This window comes from Onychostoma macrolepis, chromosome 20 (assembly GCF_012432095.1).
Source record: "Onychostoma macrolepis isolate SWU-2019 chromosome 20, ASM1243209v1, whole genome shotgun sequence".
Lineage (NCBI taxonomy): Eukaryota > Metazoa > Chordata > Actinopteri > Cypriniformes > Cyprinidae > Onychostoma > Onychostoma macrolepis.
The window spans coordinates 8,038,317-8,046,703 of NC_081174.1; the positions used below are offsets into that span (position 1 = coordinate 8,038,317).

General features: G+C 35.8%; 1 long non-coding RNA gene across 4 annotated transcripts; it reads left to right on the forward strand.

Annotated features, from left to right (window-relative positions):
* Positions 1-3,954: 3,954 nt before the first annotated feature.
* Positions 3,955-7,795, forward strand: LOC131526595 (uncharacterized). 4 transcript variants are annotated; one of them, XR_009267504.1, is made up of 5 exons: positions 3,955-4,146; positions 4,404-4,468; positions 4,645-4,722; positions 4,848-4,926; positions 5,019-7,795. It is a non-coding gene; the product is annotated as an uncharacterized LOC131526595 (long non-coding RNA). The 4 variants fall into 4 exon arrangements; XR_009267502.1 differs by having other exon boundaries at positions 3,960-4,146; positions 4,645-4,757; XR_009267501.1 differs by having other exon boundaries at positions 3,970-4,146; positions 4,645-4,926.
* Positions 7,796-8,387: the final 592 nt, after the last annotated feature.

An 8,387-nucleotide genomic window follows, 5' to 3' on the forward strand; every position in this document is an offset into this window, starting at 1 on the left:
AGAGGTAACTGTTGTTGGTCGGGTCTTCTGTCACATAGCACTGCTGCAGGGAGAACACAGGAGTCGAGGAAATGTTTAACAGTCTTTGATCAAGGAAACATGGAATAATCACAACAGGAGCTTGAGTAACACACATAGAAAACAAGTAGACCTGACAAACACTAACTGAACAGACAGGGGCTTAAAAACGCAGGCTAATGAGGAACAGACAGGTGCGGGGAATCAACTAATAATCAAACTAAACAAGGACACGAACAAGACCAAATAAGGCAAAACAGGAACTGAAACATATGACTAAACAGGTCCAATCCTGACAGAATGGGAATACTAATGGATACCCAGCTAGCAGAGAACGTTCTCAGGATAATGACTAACGTTGTGACAAGATTCTCTCAGTAATGAACAAACATTAACATTATCTGGTTTTTGATAACATTCAGAAGGTTAGCTCAAAAAATGTTGATTAAGCCTATACATCGTTCATGAAACGTATGTTTATCTAACAGCTACATTAGCGTATCACTAAGAAATTATACAGAGGTTTAAAGAGTACCTGAAACCATACTTGAGCAAAAGAACCTTACAGTGAAAATGACTTTATTACAAGTTACATGTAACCAATTCCAATACAACTGATTTAAACAGTACTAAAGTATTTTACTCGTACTAAATGTAGGTTTAAAGATGCACTAGTCCTCAACATCTAAGAAAAAATGCAGGTCAAAAATAAGAAACTTTAGCTGATTTGTGAGGAGAAATATGTTTATTTTCTAACATCAAAATAAAACTGAAAACCTTAAAATTGCAATAAATCAAGGTTGACACAACAGCCTTCTAAACGTCTACAAACACTGAAGTCTCAGTTAAGCTCAAATATTTAAAAGAGCATAATTAAACCATCCTTTAAGAAGATCTCAGTCATGTCCTCATCTCATATATAAAACAACTGCCTGCTAATGCACTCACATTCATATAAAGTAGCCTTGCTGACAAGTTTGTGTATGCAAGGGCAAAACACACAAGATATATTACCTTCACTGCCCTGTAGATGGCAATATTACTTGTACAAAACCACTGCTGAAATATTTACCATGCAAAATGTAACTAGTAATTGCATTACTCATCCCAAATGTAGAGGAGTACAGAGTACATATGTGACCCTGGACCACAAAACCAGTCATAAGGGTCAATTTTTCTTCAATTTTGAGATTTATACATCATCTGAAAGCTGAATAAATAAGCTTTCCATTGGTCCCATTCCATTTGTTATGATAGGACAATATTTGGCAGAGATACAACTATTTGAAAATATGGAATCTGAGGGTGCAAAAAAAATAAAATAAAATAAATAAAAATTATCAAAATACTGAGAAAATCGCCTATAAAGTCGTCCAAATGAAGTTCTATGCAATGCATATTACTAATCAAAAATAAAGTTGATATATTTACAGTAGGAAATTTACAAACTATCTTCATGGAACATGATCTTTAATGTCCTAATGATTTTTGGCATAAAAGAAAAATTTATAATTTTGACCCATACAATGTATTTTTCAGGGGTACGCGGGGACGAAGGAGCGAGGAGACAAGGGAATCTTCCAATCGAACAGTCTTTATTCATCAAGTGCCAGGAAACATCAAACGGGGTAAAGACATATAGACATAACAGCAGACAGGAAACATTGGGCAGAACACACTATAAATAGACAGAACTAACAAGGGGAAAAGGAGACACACCTGGAACATAAGATGGAACGAGGACAGGAAGACCAAATAAGGACATAAGGAAACAACTAGGGAACAGGACACACGTGACAGATCTCCCCCCTCCCGGTAGGCGCGTCCCGCGCTGTAACAGTTCTATCGGGGAAGGGGGGCTGGCTCTCTAGAGACCGGTGTAGGGCAGGAACAGGGAGGAGCTTAGGAAGGCCTCCAGGGCGGATCAGGGTTCTCAGGCGGCCATGGCCTACTGCGTCCCGCCCAGAGCCATAGAGAGACAGAGTTGCGACAACGGAAGTTCAAAACGCTCGATCGTCACGTGATTCACGTAGACCTCAATAGTTCCAGGAAGTTAATAGCGGGCAATTGGAATGCATTGAGTCAGAGACAGAACTGCGATTTTTGGTAATTAGCAGACAATAAAATACTTTATTTACATTATTTATAAAATAATGTATACATAGTCTATGTAGCTGTATCAGTGTTGCTTTTAAAAGATAAAATCCGCTAATATTTGAGGATTCATGTGGTCAGCTATCCTTACCTGCCATGTTAACATATTTTAGGTTGATGTTATCATGGTAAAAGTCCATGTTTGCTATATAAACGACATCGTGGTCTTTTACAAAGGTAACTTCAGCCTCTCTGTATAAATATAATTATGTGTGTTTGTGTTTTCTAACAACTTGTATGTTAGTCAAGTGCAATCACATCTTAATGTTCATTGTCGTTTTATTAATCTCATGGTAAATGTTAAGTTTGTTGTCTTTGAAAATTCATTCCAAATAAGTGAAGATATTTTAAGATTAAGTGGGAATTAATCTCTTTTAATGTTTTTGATTCTTGTGCACCCCTCCGTCATTAATATATATTTGTAGTAGACTATATTCAAATTTAAAATAACTTAAAACATTTTTACCCATTTATTAATATTTTATGTATGTTAACTTTTGTTATGCACTTATTTACGTACTATAAAGCATGCTGTCCTTGAACAGTCTCCACTATAGTTTGCTGTGCTGCATGGGAGTGCTCCAGTCACTCACAGAAAGGAGTGTGAATGAATGGTTTCCCTACTGACATGGAGAGGAGAAAAAAAAAAGTTTTGTTCAATTCACATTTATTTGTATAGCACTTTTTATTACAAACATTGTTTCAAAGCAGCTTTACAGAAAATGAATGTTTCTACATTACAAATAAGAGTTCTGTTAACAGGTGTAACTGTGTCAAAGTAATGCTCATATGGCAGAAATGTTCTAAAATTAGGCTATACAAATCATGCAGTTAAGTAATGTCATGAGTTCAGAAACAATGAATAAATTAGCAATGGTTACGTGATTTGATCATGTTGATTACAATGCAAGGAAAATTTAGCAGTTTTGTATGTTTATTCAGAGTCAGAGTCAGCTTTATCTGAAATCCTCTCAAGGGCTGGCGTCATCTCTTCACAGGTGCTGGTCATCTGAAGTCTTCATAAGAGGCTGGATATAGTCAGCAGGTGCAATCTATAGATTACACCAACAAAATGTGATGTAATCATATAGGAACTGGCACTTTTTCACAAAGAACAGGGAAAGACTTGCCAAACCCAGTGAAGGGACTCATTGTGAGGGTGATACCTCATTACAGGGAGTCTTCAGGTGGTTCTTGTTCTGATCCAGATAGAGAAGGAGAAAAACACAGGAGAAATGGTTAAGTGATGCTCCATCACATTTCAGTCCTGTGGCATCTGCTCCTTCAACACAGTGCTTCTACAGTAGCTGAGACATTTAAGTATAAAATACAGTACAGGTTTATTGTGATTATTTCTGTAAAATAGTAGTGGTAGGCCTATATAATACATTTTTGGAAATTTAGCCTAGCATGATTCTGAAATGAAAACTACTCGTCCATTTTAAACTTTTTATTCTCGATCAGGTCCATCAGCATCCTTTGCAATAAATCTAAATCTATTAAATAACTTCCCAGCAGCAGAAATCATGTTTAAAAGCCTTAATTACACAAGGAATGAAACTGCCTGAAGAGAATGAATAACATCCCGTAAATCTACTAATTAAGTGAGGAATAATCTAATAATAATCTGTTTTAATGCACAAGGTAATTTGATTAGCTGTTATGATAATATACCATTTTGTTCTATAAATGTCTTACCTTTTTAAAGTTCATCACAGCGGTCTCTTCTGCTGCATCTCTATGGCGCTGATAGTATGAGCGCTAACTTCCGGGAACTATTGAGCGGCTCCACGATCCGCCATTGCTGTAAAAAACGGTCCATTGGAGTCAACGGAGTTGTCTCTCTTTATGGCTCTGGTCCCGCCCAGACTCCGAAGTGCCGATCGAGGGATACTTTTCTATCCCAGAAGCCCACGCAAGAGAATACGTCATCATCGAACGTGAAGGAGAACAACGACGAGGGTGTTTACAAATGTGAGTATTATAAATCAAAAACACGGTTCCTTGTGTTTAAATCGCGTTTGTTGAGCTACTGTAGAGTAAACTGTTAACTTGTTGAGGGTGTAAGACGCTAGACAGTATAGTATATTTGTGATTTTTCTGTAAAAATGTGTTATTATGTATAGCGAACAGGGGAGCTCCAGAAAACACACGTATGTCTGCAAAGTGAATTTACATGAACCATATACATCTTAAAGACAATTACTAAATGTCTATTTAATATGTGACAGGACAATATTCGAAAATAATTGCATATGAGCACATCACAACATGAATAAGACATGATCTGAGTGAGGTATGTGTGTTATTATCATAGAATTCACTGTTGTCAACACTGTTTATATTAGATGAATGGAATGTAAATAAACCTACATAAAGTAACTAAACACAATCAGCAACTACCTCAACATGTAAATGTAGTATTGAGCAGATAAACCACAGAGGTGACTGAATCTTGTCTGGATGTTACAGGGACAGATGAGACACATGTGTGTTTATCTGGTGAAGAGTGACTGATGAAGGAATGCTGCCATCAAAGGCTTTGAATGAGTACACTACAGAAATGAATAAAACATCTTTTAAATGTTAAGTTGTAGTTTATTTTAATTACTGTAATTTTAAACAGAGTTATTACAGCACTTTTCTGATTCTTGATTTCTATACATTTGCTGCAGAGCTTTTGTGGTGGAGCAGGTGACGGCGGCATTTGTGAAAAAAGAAAAAAAAAAAGAAAACCTGAAACAAAAATATAAAGTAAGATCATTTTGTTACTTCTAATACAGAAATCAAATGATATTGTGCTGTTAAAATGACTGGTTTTGTATTATATTTGTGCATTTTTGCAGGATCTGAAATGTCCACAGACTAGAGTGAGCACTGAGGATGGAGAAGTCCACAGCAGCACCCTAGAAATGGTCCTGTGTCATGGATGAGATCCTCCATCACTCCATCTGCCCTCATCTGTCTCATCTGGACCAGATGTTGTGTGAACAGATTTCCTCATCCTCTCTGTGTACTCAGGCAATGATAGACTCGATGTCCATTTCCCATCCATGATCAGATTCAGTCTGACAGGAGGAATGAAAATGAACAAAAAACAATGAAAAGTAAAGGGCAAGCACATCCTGATTTTGCTGAGTTAGATGTTAGAGTTAGTTATTTTGTTTTATATCCCTACACCTAAACCTAACCTTAACCATAAGTAATGAGAAAAGATTAGAAGTTAATTAGAACTAATTGTAATCACGTAGTATGAAGTAATGAGTGATGTAAACGAGTGAAGATTGTGTGCTTATATAATGGAAGCCAGCTAGTAAGAGCTGTGCAGGTAAACATCACTCATCTGATCTCAAGAGGCACACTAGCAACTGGCTGCGGTCTTTAGCATACTTGATAGTGCACCTACATCTTATGCTAGAAAATATGGTTGGAGTCCTGCTCAGAGCGGGTGCAGTAGAACCAAGTAAGAGGAGTACATGAGGTGTATGAATCACTGACCTTTTGACATTTGCATGACACATGCACTCTAAGGCTGCTGTTATGTATCACTACTAAAGAGCACAGAACAAGCTTAGTAAACTGAACATATTCCTGATTATACTTAAGACTCTTGAGAGTCGAGACTCTAGAAGATACACTACATAAAAAGAAAAACTGATGTATTCAATATCGATAACAACAAAATCAATCCATAATGAAAGACCGCAGATCTTTAATCGCCACTTCAATAACAACATGACATCTATATAAAACCCTGTTACAGCACAGCAGTAGCACTCACATAGCATGTCTTATCTATGGTGCTCTGAAAGACAATTTATACACACTGCTGTCAGAATCTATGAGAGGAAATGGAAAACAGTGCTTATTTTCTCTTTACGTATTGTAAAGTGGAGGCAAGCACTGATACTCAAATGAAGTATAGGATTCGATATGCATTGAAAAAGCTTCAGTATAATAATATAAAACAATAATCACCATATTTTACGTATTAATTATATGATATTGTGAATTGTTTATTACAGATACACAGCTTTTTGCTTCACAAGAAGTGAATTAATGGACTGGAGTCATGTGGATTACTAGTGGGTCATTATGATGCTTTTATCAGCTGTTTGGACTCTCATTCTCATAGTGATGTAATGCTAAATTTCTCCAAATCTGTTCTGACAAAGGAACAAAAACATCTACATTTTGAATGGCCTGAGGGTGAGTAAATTTACATTTTTGGATGAACTGTACATTTAATTTATTTAATCCTTTGTCAAACTGTCCAAAAGAGTTACACATGAAGGTGCAATGCAAATTATGCAACACTCAACAGAAAGTGCATGCATCAGACTCTTTTGAATTTTTTTTTTCTCATCCTCTTTTCTCATCCCAAGACATTCTCTGAGCAGAGAGAAAAGAACATGCTGAAAACAATCAAGGAAAAACATGGATAATTATTCAAGCCTAGTCATTCTGAATTACTAAAAAAAAAAAAAACATCTAAACTTTGGTTTTCTCTGCCATCTTTTTTTGAGAAAAGAAAAATGGGCATTAACATGAACCAAGAGATAAATTGCTGTAGAGACACTGAACGCTATGCCAAATTTCGTATGAACCAGGGGAAACATATGTCTCCAGGCTAATGCACAGTGTTAACTAAGCCCTGTGGCATCTTTTCTTAAGACTTAACCAGTGGCTGTAGACCAGGTAATACATTCAGATTTGCAGAGGTTACTTTCCTGCCCATATTTTTGATTTTGGACTGGCCCCAAATCAGTTGGAAAGGTCTATTTCTATCATTGTTAGCCTTGCCAATCCCTTACCACCCCATGAATGAAGAGGAAATAATTTTTCTTCACCAGTATTTTCCCTGTGTGAATAATTCTCTTTTCCTTTATGTTTATTGTTCACATTCAGCAGAGCTGATCAGGGAATGTTTCATGTAGGTTTGGCCATGGATTTGACAGCTTTCTTTTGTTTTGTGCAATATCTGACACAATTTGTCCATTGTTGATACAGTTTCTCTTCTCGCTTCTAGTAAAAAAAAAAAAAAAGATTTACACTTTAGAATACTTTTGCAATATACTGTAAAACATTATACTTGACCAGAATTAATGTTTTTGGACACTTAATTGCATGTTAATTGCACTAATGAAAGTGTATTATAGTTTACATATCCAAAGTTATGTCATGAAACTCTAGATGGCACAGGCTGATAGGTTCTAACTCAATCTGATATAATGGCATCATTATTCACATGGTGCAGCTAATTAGTTTCTTTTCACACCAGCGGTTACATATTTCACTGTAGCAGTTCCATTGTGCTTCAGAAACCTTCCCCAGCTCCACCTGTAGATATGCTGCAGTGTAATTTCATGTACATTATATATAGTGGTTATTTCATATATGGTATATGTGCAGCAGCAATATTTCCTACATGCTCACAGCAGCATGTCTGTGGATGTATTAGCAGTATCAATTCTCTCTCGCAGCAGTGTAGCAGATTAATGCTGCCAAGACCAAACATTGCCATCTACATTGCCATGCTAAACTCTCTGAGAATTGTCATGACAGAACTACATTAAATGCAATTACTGTAGCTAAATTTAACAGTGCTTTCTTTATTCTTTTAAGTAGGACTTCAAATCTTGGTAACACTTTAGAATACTATTTCATCGTTAATGAATAACTACACAGGAACAAATGACTAATGCACTATTAACATTGTAGTAACTACCATTACCTAACAAGAAAATTTGATTAATGATTTAGTAAGTAATAGCACTCAGTTGAAACTGGTAGTTCACTATTAGCTAATCAATAACTACATTTTTTTTTTCATATATCCTGGAGAATTCCTAGGAACTACTGTATACAGATTCATAATTAATGTTAATTATGCATAATGAATAATTAATTCTAAAATTAAGATCATGGTAACCCACTAGTAATGACTCAAGTATAATCAAATCCTTCTAAAGGAACTACTAATTACTTGGATCAGTATTCTAAAGTGAAAAGCATGATAACTCCCTAATATTTACTGATGTCATTGTAAGCTTTTGAGATATATATAAGGATTTGGATAGTAATGACTCAAGTGTTACTACATCCTTCTGAAGAAACTGCTAATTATTTGGATCAGTATTCTAAAGTGAAGATCACGGTAACCCAGTAGTAATGATTTAAGTGTTACCAAATCTAGCAAAATGAATTAATAAACA